The sequence below is a fragment of the Hordeum vulgare genome, chromosome 2H (genome assembly GCF_904849725.1).
Source record: "Hordeum vulgare subsp. vulgare chromosome 2H, MorexV3_pseudomolecules_assembly, whole genome shotgun sequence".
Lineage (NCBI taxonomy): Eukaryota > Viridiplantae > Streptophyta > Magnoliopsida > Poales > Poaceae > Hordeum > Hordeum vulgare.
Genome location: NC_058519.1, coordinates 138,735,984 through 138,749,174, shown reverse-complemented (window position 1 = coordinate 138,749,174; position 13,191 = coordinate 138,735,984).

The window sequence follows — 13,191 nt, the reverse complement described above, 5'->3', positions numbered from 1 at the left end:
ATGAAAGAAGAGAAGAAATAGGAGGAGGAGGAGAAGAAGAAGAAATCAAGAAGAAGGAGGAGGAGGAGGAGAAGGCCAAGGACCACCTTGGCCTTCTCCTCCTCCTCCTCCTCCTCCTCCTTCTCCTTCTTCTCTTCTTCTTCTTCTTCTTCTTCTTCTTCTTTCTTTTCATTTTGCCTATTTCTTCTCCTCTTCTCCTCTTGTTGGAGCTAAATTACTTAATTATGTCTTTTTTTAGCAAAATGGGCTAATTATCCCTTTTTAGAGGAAAACAAGCTAAGTATATAATATTCATGAGCTAACCAAGGTTCTTATGCCATTTTGAGCTTATTATGGTATTTTGGAGCTAAATGGACTAATTATGTCATTGTTGGGGAAATTAAAGCAAGGATAATATGAAAGACGAGAAGAAAGAGGAGGAGGAGGAGAAGAAGAAGAAATCAAGGAGGAGAAGGAGGAGAAGGAGGAGGAGGAGAAGGACTAGAAGGTCCTTGGCCTTCTCCTCCTTCTCCTCCTCCTCCTCCTCCTTCTCCTTCTTCTCTTCTTCTTCTTCTTCTTCTTCTTCTTCTTTCTTTTCATTTTGCCTATTTCTTCTCCTCTTCTCCTCTTGTTGGAGCTAAATTGCCTAATTATGTCTTTTTTGAGCTAAATGGGCTAATTATCCCATTTTAGAGGAAAACAAGCTAAGTATATAATATTCATGAGCTCACCAAGGTTCTTATGCCATTTTGAGCTTATTATGGTATTTTGGAGCTAAATGGACTAATTATGTCATTGTTGGGGAAATTAAAGCAAGGATAATATGAAAGAGGAGGAGGAGGAGAAGAAGAAGAAATCAAGGAGGAGAAGGAGGAGAAGGAGGAGGAGGAGAAGGACTAGAAGGTCCTTGGCCTTCTCCTCCTTCTCCTCCTCCTCCTCCTCCTCCTCCTCCTTCTCTTATTCTTCTTCTTCTTCTTTTTCATTTTTTCTATTTCTTCTCCTCTTGTTGGAGCTAAATTACCTAATTATGTCTTCTTGGAGCTAAATGGGCTAATTATCTAATTTTAGAGGAAAACAAGCTAAGTTTGGAGGAGAAACTTACCGTAGTGGTCATCAAGGAGGAGAAACACCACGGTTGCTCGCATCGGCTTCGTTTGGAGACGGTTGCCCTGGAGAAGGGTCGTGCGATGCCGCTCGGGAGTTATTCTGCAGAAAATATATTTTGCAATATCTTAGTTAGCATGATGACACTCAATTATTAATACTAGTTTATAATGAAACTCACCGTGCCAATCGAAGAGAAGACGGGCATCGGCGGAGGGACTTGACCGCTCTTCTTGCACAGACCCTGAAGAGTGGGTCGTATTAGCTAGTATTGAAACAGACATTACACACATGATTTGGCTAATGTGAAAAAAAACATACCACAAAATGCTCGTATAGGGCCCGTTGACCCGCCTCATTCCGGGCCCTCTCCTCCTCAAGCAATCGTGTCGTGCTCTCGTCCTTCTCATCAAGAGCAGCCTGAAGAGCAGCCTGGCTTGCCAATCTCTCTTTCTCAAGAGCAGCCTGGTTTGCCGCTCTCTCTTTCTGAAGAGCAGCCTGAAAAACCATTCCTTGTTACCACAGTAATGATCTATGGGGACACACATAATGAAATGGATGAAAGTGTTCTTAGTCCATACAACTAACCTCGATGGCAAGTTCGACTGGCCATGGACGAGGCGTTATCTCAGGACATCTGCTCGACTGGCGCGCCTTGATCTCCGGAAGAGTGAGTGGACAACGTATTATCCCATCTCCAATGGCTATCGAGCCATGGGTCCTCCCGCCACCAGATATCATCACCAGCTCTAGATCCAAAGGTTCCTGGCTAGGGTTAAAGTCATCCCCTTTCGTAGCCTTCCCCGCGTCCGTGTATGCCACGAGCTTCTAGTGGGATGATATGTTGGTGAAGTTACTGGGATCATCCAGGTCAGACTCAGAGAATGCCTTCGCCTTCTTGTACGAGGCATTTTGGGCCATGCCATAAAGGTCGTACAAGTGTGGCATCTCAGTCTTATTGTGATGCGCCTAAAAGAGAGGAACAAAATATTAGCATCAAGAATGAATTGCATGAATCATGAAGCAAATCACATACCCAGTTTCGTCCAAACTGAAGTAAGTTCGCGCTGCCTTGATGGTGTGGCACACCAACCATTTGGCTACGCCGATCCTTCACATTCTCGTGGACGGCTCGCCAGCTGCCTGTGCACCACTCATCAACCAACGCCTCCCAACAATCCATCTTATCCGCACACCATCTCAGGGGCACCTGTAAGTTATTAGAAAGAATTTTCAACCCTACGCCTATGAATGAAATCAAGAAAACTACGTAGAAGGACTTAAGAATAGGTAATTACCTTCATGTATTGCTCCTTCTTCAGAAACTTTCCGCGGCAATCCTTCTTCTCCTTCTTAATACCACGCGTGGCGTAGTAATCTCGAATAGCCTGCGACCGAGCCTCGTGGCGCAAGTTCTGTAGTAACCGCCTACACTCGACCCCGAGAACCCTGGCCGCCTCCTCCTCATATCCATCCTCACACCTATAGAAGGTCTGCAATCAAACGTGAAAACACCGATTAGTACAATAATTAGGTATATTGTTAATTTTAGATTCTATAAAAGGATAATTTACCCAAAAGCTCTTGATCACCATCTCGGCCCTCGTGTGGCACAAGACACCATCTATAATCTCCTCCGGCGGGGCCTGCGCAGCCTGGTAGTGCTCCCAGGTAAATCCTAGTGTAGGAACCTGACCCTCACCAGGCAACGTGACAAACCCCGGGAAATTTGTCCGGCAAAGCACACCAAGGACGGAGTTCGGCCTGCGGACTCCAAGAGGGTGTACCCATCCCCTGCAGTATGATAAGGTCAGCGCATTAGATATTTGAACAAACTTGAAGGCAAAAGCTAAAAAAAGGGTAAATGTACTTACCTATCTTCTTCAGGTTTAATCACCGGCCTCTGCTCGCGGGTAGCCGGGGCAACCGGGAGACGTGTACTACCACGCTTGTACACGGTGGCCCCGTCCACCTGCACATCGCCCTCACTATCCGTAAGCTCATCCCCGCCATCCCCGCCCCCTGAGCCACCCGGACCCTCGGTCCAATCCGGCAACTCGGTACGATCCGGCCAAGGCTCCCATCCGGGCCTCTCCACGTCGGGTGAAGCCTCCGGAACCATAGTCTCCTCCGGCTGCTCCTGGGCCGAGTGCACCTCGACCCGAGGCTTCTCCTGGACCGGATTCTCATGGGACGAATGCCCGTGAACACCAGGCTCCTGGACCGGAGTCCCCGTAGCCTCCTCCGCAAACGGATCGACCATACTAGTCCGATGCTCGGGTGAATGAGCTGGTGGTGGTGGCGAGGACGGCTCAACAGTCCTCCTGGATCTTCTGCGGCCACCACCTCTCCTTGTGCCCTTCCCCTTCCTCCCTACCCGACCAGCACCTCTCCTAGTGGGCAATGCCGCCGACGAAGAAGAACCCTCGGCTGGTGTCGAAAGACTGTCTGCCAAGGCTCTACGGAGAGATAGGGGGTGGAAGGGAAGTACCACCCCTCGTGTCGGGCACCTGGGAAGAACCCGTCGAGCACTCTGGACCCGCGCCCACCATCTTTCAACACCTGCCATGATAAAGATTAAAAGAAATTAGTACAACATAAAAAAATTGAATGACTGACATGAATAATAATATGTACATGAATAATAAAGATTCAAATATATATAATTTAACTTGTGAATCTTACAAACTAATAATCATCATCAATAAATGCATCATCATCATCACTATCACGCATGTCTTCATGAATGACGTGCTCATCGGGTTCAACGGCGTGAAGTTGTGAAAGGCCTTCCTTTAATCGTTAAAGCATTGACAGATCATCCGCATCAGTAACCTCTAGGAGTTCCAGGTCTTCTGGTTCCGGCTCAGGGCTGGAGTCGGATTCATTGTCGCTATCTACTTCCATGTTCTTGGATGAAGCACGGCGGTTCTTGAAACGTTTCTTGCAAAGACGTGCTTCTTGGAAGAATTCTCCATCATATGTGTCTGGGTTAATGTGAGGTTCATAATCCTGTTCATTTGGGAGAGGTGGTCTCACATGTGGCGGCACTTCATAAACAACATACCAACCTTCCAGATTCTTATCCGTTTGGCATGCCGACGGTAGATAGAAAACTTGGGTCGCGTGTTGAGCCATAATATAGACATCGGGAATATCTAAATGGGTGTTTGGATTGATTTCGACTAGTCCTATATGTTCATGAGTCCTTCTAGTCTTCTTCGGCTGGAACCAATAACATTTGAAGACTACGACGTTCGGTGGGTTTTCACCATAGAATTGAAGTTCATAAATTGCTTCAACTCTTCCATAATACTCGATAACACCTTCGCCGATAGGAGAGACACCACAATTTGTAGATTTCTGGTTGGGCATATATAGCTCTCTGCCAAAGGTACGAAAGAGATACCCGTTGATGTTGCATTTCTCAAATGAACTGACCTTATAGTCAAAACCATTAGCGACTTGTCTCAATTCGGCGTCCATAGACTCTGAATTAGCCTACAAGTTTAATACGAAAAGGTTGTTGCATTAGCCGCAAGTTAGACCAAGAATGAAATGGTCCATTATTGATAATTACCGTTTGTTTGAACCAAGAGATGAAACCGGGATAGCCGCCTCCTGTCTTTGACAGAAGCTCATACTCTTGGACAGAATCATTTTCGATCACCGCTCCATCCGAGAATTTGACGACGTAACGGCTGTTTGAAATATCCGGGAATAAGAGAAGTTCAAATGAATTAGAAGTTACGGGAAAATGTGTCGAGAACTCACTCGATGTACGGCCGCACTTCTGTAAGGTTGTTGAAGATATACAACGAAATGTTCCGCCATTCTTCAATATCCAACGTTATTGGTTTCGAAGCACCGGCTCGTGCGAGCTTCCCTTTGAATAGGCTAAGGTTGGACCCACCTTTTTTAGGGTCTCCATCATTGTGCCGAGGCTTCGGATTATGCAAATGATGATTTTTGGCTTCGTAGTGTGCTGTCACAAAGTTTGCCACCTCCTCAGTAATGAATGCCTCAGCCATCGATGCTTCAATTCTATGCTTATTTTTACATTTAGCTCGAAGGGTCTTCTGCATCCTCTCAGTTGCATAGCACCAACGATCTTGCACGGGTCCACCCAATCTTGCCTCGGTCGGTAGATGTAAAATCAAATGCTGCATTGGATTAAAGAAGCCCGGTGGAAAGATCTTCTCTAACTTGCACAACAACTACGGTGCAAACTCCTCCATGTCTTCTACCACGCTAGGCGACAATTCTTTCGCACAAAGAACACGGAAGAAATAGCTCAGCTCCGCCAGTACTAGCCATTCATTCTCAGGAATAAAGCCACGTAACATCACCGGCATTACCCGCTCTAGCCATATGTGCCAATCATGACTCTTGAGACCAAAGATTTTTAATTTTTCAAGACTCGCTCCTCTCTTTAGATTCGCTGCATACCCATCGGGGAACATCAAGTGCATTTTGACACACAAGATAATTTCCCTCATAGCTGGCCTTCCAAGATTGAACCAGGCCTTTGGCTTCGACCACTTCAGCTTTCCTTTGCCTTCTCGCATGTTTTGTAACGGTCTATGACATAGTGTCCCTTGATCGACTCTAGCCTTAATATTATCCTTTGTCTTCCCATCGATGTCGAACAATGTACCAAAAATAGCCTCTCCGATATTCTTTTCAGTGTGCATCATGTCGATATTGTGTGGAAGAAGGAGGTCTTTGAAGTAAGGCAGATCCCACAAGCATGGCTTGTGAGTCTAGGCGTGTTTTGAATTATACCCCTTGAAATACCCTGGACGCTCTAGATCAGGATCGAGGGCGTTTAACTGATCCAGGATCTGTTGGCCTGTCAACGCAGGTGGTGCCAAGTTTTTGACAACTTTACCTTTGGTAAAGTTCTTCTTGTCTTTTCTGGACTTATGGTCAGGATCCAGGAACTGTCTATGCAAGTCAAAGCAAGAATAATTCCGACCCTCCTGCAACCAATGAAACTAAAGAGCTGCCTTGCATGTGGGGCAAGGGAACCTTCCATGCACACACTATCCAGAGAATAGCGCATACGCCGGCAAGTCATGCATGGAGTACATGTACCACACATGCATTTTGAAGTTTTCTTTTCTAGCGGCATCGTATGTCTTGACCCCATTATCCCAAGCTTCTTGCAATTCATCCTTAAGCGATTGCATGTGCACATTCATATTCTTCCCCGGATAATTGGGCCCAGGAATTATGAACATCAGAAATATGTTCTTTCTTTGCATAATCTGCCCGGGTGTGGTGATTGAGTGGAATGACAAATACAGGCCAACTATTGTATTGGGTTGCCGTCATGCCGAAGGGATTAAGACCATCCGTGGCGATGAACACTCGAGGATTCCTTGGATCAGTCTCTTTATCCTGATGCAATCCATCGAAATGTTTCCATGCTTGTGAGTCTAGGCATGTTTTGAATTATACCCCTTGAAATACCCTGGACGCTCTGGATCAGGCTCGAGGGCGTTTAACTGATCCAGGATCTGTTGGCCTGTGAACGCAAGTGGTGCCAAGTTTTTGACAACTTTACCTTTGGTAAAGTTCTTCTTGTCTTTTCTGAACTGATGGTCAGGATCCAGGAACTGTCTATGCAAGTCAAAGCAAGAATACTTCCGACCCTCCTGCAACCAATGAAACTGAAGAGCTGCCTTGCATTGGGGGCACGGGAAACTTCCATGCACACACCATCCACAGAATAGCGCATACGCTGGCAAGTCATGCATAGAGTACATGTACCACACATGCATTTTGAAGTTTTCTTTTCTAGCGGCATCGTATGTCTTGACCCCATTTTCCCAAGCTTCTTCCAATTCATCCTTAAGCGGTTGCAGGTACACATTCATATTCTTCCCCGGATAATTGGGCCCTGGAATTATCAACGTCAGAAATATGTTCTTTATTTGCATAATCTGCCCGGGGGGGAGATTCAGTGGAATGACAAATACAGGCCAACAACTGTATTGGGTTGCCATCATGCCGAAGGGATTAAAACCATCCGTGGCGGCGCAGACTCGAGGATTCCTTGGATCTGCCACTTTATCCTGATGCAATCCATCGAAATGTTTCCACGCTTCCCCATCCGATGTGTGTACCATCATCTTATTCCCATCCGCATCTAGTACGGTTCTTTTGCCCAATTTGTGCCATGTCATCTGTCTGGCTGTCTCTTCGACCATGAAAAGACGTTGAAGTCTTGGTACGATTGGCATATACCGAAGAACACTAACTGCGATTTTGGTCTGCCTCTTCTCACCCATACCGTTGTCTACCACAAGATACCTGCAAGACTCGCAATTGGGACAATAGTCCAAGTGTGCATACTCCTTCCTAAATAAGACACATCCTTTCTCACATGCATCTATCTTCTCATAGGGCATCTTAAGTACACGAAGTATTTTGTCCGACTGGTACAGGTTTGCAGGCATGACATGGCCTTTGGGTAGGAAACGTCCAAATAGTGTCATCATCGCGTCGTAGCATTCTCTTCCCAAGTTGAACTGAGCCTTCAGAGCCATTACTTGTGCAATTCTATCCAGCTGACAGAGCTCAGTGTGCTCATGGAGAGGACGTTTTGAAGACTTCAACATTTCATAAAAGGCCTTTGCAGATTCCTCCATCTCATCTTCCGAATCCCGAGCATCATCAAAGTCTTGCACCATGTCTTCGATCCCAGTACCATGCTCGTCCGTGTGATGACGGACCACCTCAGCTCTTGTGCGTTGTATAGACTCACCATGAAATGTCCACACCGTATAATTAGGCTTAAAACCCCTCCTCTGCACGTGTTTAATCATTACAGCCTCTGTCGTCTTTTTATAGTTGTCGCATCCAGGACAGGGGCAATAGTTTCTTTCCTGGCCATTTGCGAATGCGGCTTTCACAAATTCCTTTGTTTTTAAAAACCATTCTTTCGTCATCTCTTGCTGACTAGGGTGACCGGTATACATCCACGCACGATCACTCATCTGACTAGAAATATATTTATATATAATTTAGCATTTATATTCATCGGTCAATCAGGTTCGCCATTTTTATTACGTCCAGGCAACCTACACGCTAATAGGTAAAGATAGGTCCTAATCCCACCCTAGTATGTGTAGATTGGGTTCATTTTCCCATGCTCTCCTCCGGATCCAACGCAAAATTTCGGCAGCACCTCCCCGCTGTTCTCCTGATACACTTCTTCGCAATAAACAGAGAGGATGTGCATCCGGAGAACAACAGGGAGGCACTGACGAAATTCCGCATCGGATCCAGAGCACAACATACGAGAAAACGAACCCAATCTACACATACTCGGGCTGTCCATGGATAATGTTGGACAATTCGAAAGGATGGCGGTTATAAATATGCAAAGACATGCATATTTATAGATGTCGCCCTTTTGAACGGGAGACGCATACTGGTCATGCATACTGATAAATTAATTGAATTATTTAAATCTAGAAAGTTTCATCCGGAAACCGAGCCACAGTAAATGAAGGGGCCGGGAGGAGATGAAATTTGTACTGACCCACGAATGCAGGGGCGGAGCTCGTACAACGCACGGGCAGGTCTTCGCACAGCAGACCTCACAGCGACGAGACAACTATCACATGTAAATCCACCCGATCAACACAAATATTCCAATTATGTCATTTCAGAGGAAAACAAGCTAAGTATATAATATTCATCAGCTAACCAAGGTTCTTGTGCCATTTTGAGCTTATTATGGTATTTTGGAGCTAAATGGGCTAATTATGTCATTGTTGGGTTAATTAAAGCAAGGATAATATGAAAGAGGAGAAGAAAGAGGAGGAGGAGGAGAAGAAGTAGAAATCAAGAAGGAGGAGGAGGAGGAGCAGGACTAGAAGGTCCTTGGCCTTCTCCTCCTCCTCCTCCTCCTCCTCGTTCTCCTTCTTCTCTTCTTCTTCATCTCTTCTTCTTCTTCTATCTTTTCATTTTGCCTATTTCTTCTCCTCTTCTCCTCTTGTTGGAGCTCAATTACCTAATTATATCTTTTTTGAGCTAAATATTCCAATTATGTCATATTAGAGGAAATCAAGCTAAGTATATAATATTCATGAGCTAACCAAGGTTCTTGTGCCATTTTGAGCTTATTATGGTATTTTGGAGCTAAATGGGCTAATTATGTCATTGTTGGGTTAATTAAAGCAAGGATAATATGAAACAGGATAAGAAAGAGAAGGAGGAGGAGAACAAGAAGAAATCAAGGAGAAGGAGGAGGAGGAGAAGGACTAGAAGGTCCTTGTCCTTCTCCTCCTCCTCCTCCTCCTTCTCCTCCTTCTCCTTCTTCTCTTCTTCTTCATCTCTTCCTCTTCTTCTATCTTTTCATTTTGCCTATTTCTTCTGCTCTTCTCCTCTTGTTGGAGCTAAATTACCTAATTATGTCTTTTTTGAGCCAAATATTCCAACTATGTCATTTTAGAGGAAAACAAGCTAAGTATATAATATTCATGAGCTAACCAAGGTTCTTGTGCCATTTTGAGCTTATTATGGTATTTTGGAGCTAAATGGGCTAATTATGTCATTGTTGGGTTAATTAAAGCAAGGATAATATGAAAGAGGAGAAGAAGATGAAATCAAGAAGGAGGAGGAGGAGGAGAAGGATAGAAGGTCCTTGGCCTTCTCCTCCTCCTCCTCCTCCTCCTCCTCCTCCTTCTCCTTCTTCTCTTCTTCTTCTTCTTCTTCTTCTTTCTTTTCATTTTGCCTATTTCTTCTCCTCTTCTCCTCTTGTTGGAGCTAAATTACCTAATTATGTCTTTTTTGAGCTAAATGGGCTAATTATCCCATTTTAGAGGAAAACAAGCTAAGTATATAATACTCATGAGCTAACCAAGGTTCTTGTGCCATTTTGAGCTTATTATGGTATTTTGGAGCTAAATGGGCTAATTATGTCATTGTCGGGTCAATTACCCTGCTGCATGGACATGCACCTACCACGCAAAGTTCGCAGGTCCATAAGTTGCCATTGTCGGGTTAACTAACCAAGCTAACTAAACCTATCGCTAAACCTAGATAGCACTAAACAGCAAAAAAAAATAACAATAACAGAATCTACCACTATAACAAAAACAGAATCTACCACTAAGTAACTAAAAAAGAATCTAGCTACCACTAAATACCAAACAATAAAAAATCAACTTCTTCTTCTTTTTTCTTTGCTTCTCCTTCTTATTTTTTTCTTATTCTCTTCTTCTCTTCTTCTTCTCTTCTTCTTTACTTCTTCTCCTTCTTATTTTTTTCTTCTCTTCTTCTTCTTTTTCTTCTTCTTCTCCTTCTTATTTTTTCTTCTCCTCTTCTTCTTCTTTTTCTTCTCCTCCTCCTCCTCCTCCTCCTCCTCTTCTTCTTCTCCTCTTCTTGTCCTCCTCCTCCTCCTCTTCTCCTCTTCTCCTCCTAACTAAATCTACTAACCTAACTAAAACTACTAACCTAACTAAATCTACTAACCTAACTAAAACTACTAACCTAACTAAATCTACCACTAAAACTACTAACGATAACAAGTACTAAAACTACTAAACAATAATAAAACACGTAAAAAATAATGCGGGTGGGGGGATGGGGGTGGGGGTGTGGGGCTCACCGAGAGGGGCGGCTGTGGAGGGGTCGGGGGTGGCGGGGCGGCGCCGGGGGCGCCTGGTGCGGTGGCGCGACGGTGGTGGGGCAGCGGCAGCGGCAGCGGGGGCGAGGTGGGGCAGCGGCAGGGGCAGTGGCAGCGGGGGTGGCAGCGGGGGCGAGGTGGGACAGCGGCAGCGTCAGAGGCAGCGAGGGCGAGGTGGGGCAGCGGCAGGGGCGGCGACGCGACGGGGCCGGCGGCGCGACGGTGGTCCTGACGGCCGGAGAGAGGAGCGCGCGGGGTGGGGAGAGAGAGCGAGGGGCGCGCGGGGGATGAGCCATTACAGAGAGAGAGGGGGGCGGGGTGGGGGGAAGGAGCCGTTAACGGAGTTAGCGCTTTGCCGTCTGCCTCCGGACTCTTTGTCGTCCGCCAGCAGTCGGCAAAGGTCCGACTCCTGTTTGACCTAGCCACCCCGCGGTCAGGTGGGCCTATCTACATCTTTGTCGTCTGCCTCTGGACTATTTGTTGTCCGCTAGCAAACGGCAAAGAAGTGACAGATGGCAAAAAGACTGTATGCCATCAGCTAGTACTGTGCCGTCCGTTTTGCTGAAGCTGACGGCAAAGACTATCTTTGCCATCAGCTAGCAGACGGCAAAGACTAGGCAGATGGCAAAATACTGATTTCCAGTAGTGGTTCATGTTGATGCTCAACCTAGTAATGATAAGGATGTGGAGATTGAGCCTGCTGTTGATCTTGATAACCCACAACCTAAGAACAAGAGATATGATAAGAACGACTTTATTGCTAGGAAGCATGGTAAAGAAAGAGAACCATGGGTTCAGAAACCCATGCCCTTTCCTTCCAAACCATCCAAGAAAAAGGATGATGAAGATTTCGAGCGCTTTGTTGAAATGATTAGACCTGTCTTTCTGCAAATGTGCTTGACTGATATGCTTAAGATGTCTCCTTATGCTAAGTACATGAAAGATATTGTGACTAATAAAAGGAAGATACCTGAGGTTGAGATTTCGACCATGCTTGCTAATTACACCTTCAAGGGTGGGACTCCTAAGAAACTAGGTGATCCTGGAGTGCCCACTATACCTTTCTCCATTAAAGGAAATTATGTTAGAACTTCTTTATGCGATCTTGGAGCTGGTGTTAGTGTTATGCCTCGCTCTCTATATTGTAGACTTGAATTGGATAAGTTGACACCTACTAAAATCTCCTTGCAAATGGCCGACAAATCAACTGCATTTCCTATCGGCATTTGCGAGGATCTGCTTGTTGTGGTTGCCAACGTTACTATCTTAACGGACTTTGTTATTCTCGATATTCCCGAGGATGATGCCATGGCGGTCATACATGGAAGGCCCTTTTTAAACACTGCAGGGGCTGTTATTGATTGCAACAAAGGCAATGTCACTTTCCATGTTAATGGTAATGAGCACACGGTGCACTTTCCGAAGAAGCAATATCGAGTTCATTGCATCAATGCTATTGAAAAATCTTCATCAATTCTTATTGGAAGCTTTGAATGCCCTATACCTACTGTCAAGATGAAGTATGATTTACTTGTTGGGGATATGCACATCCCCATTGAGGTAACCTAGTGATTATTCGAAAACTCTCCGTCCTTATGTGATTCAAAAAAGTTTGTCAACAAGACTTGATCAACCTCATTGATGGATTTCTTTTGATGACCATGAGATGGATGAATCTAGGAAGTCACAACCCTGTGTTCCCAACTTTTACTTTCAGTTGTTTAGAAGAAAAATGATAAATTTAGCTTTTTTTTCCTGTTTCTTCTGCTTTTTCCGTCCCATAGAAAAGTGACCCGAAAATAAAAGTTCTCCAAATGCCGTGAAATTCAAGTATGATTTTTTCTGGAATTTTTGAAAATTTCTGAGATAGAAAGCTAGTCAGGGGGATGCACCAGTGGGCCACAAGCCCAGGAGGCACGGGCACCCCCCTAGCCGCGCTTGGCAGGCTTGTGGGTCCCACGTGGCCCCCTCCACTTGTTCCAGCTCCCATCTCCTTCCCCTACCTCCAAAAAAATCATCCCACGTCTCAAACCTGTGTTCTTGCTCTTCTTGCTGCGTTTTCGATCTCCTTGTGCAAAGCCCCACTCACCAAACTGTTTTGGGGAATTGTTCCTTGGTATGTGACTACTCCATTAGTCCAATTAGTTTTTGCTCTAGTGCTTTATTCATTGCATATTTTTGCTGCGTTGGTGACCCTGTTCTTGAGATTTGCATGTTAATTTTAGTTGGTCCCAAGTAGTTTTGATGCATGATATGGCCTCTAGGTACTTGTAGGAGTAGTTGCTATGAGTTTTGTTGAGCCTTGTTCACTTTTCTTTTGAGTCACTAAAAATTTCAGAAAAGAAGATGTCCAGGAAAAAACTATTGATAACCCACAAGTATAGGGGATCGCAACAGTTTTCGAGGGTAGAGTATTCAACCCAAATTTGTTGATTCGACACAAGGGGAAGCCAAAGAATATTCTC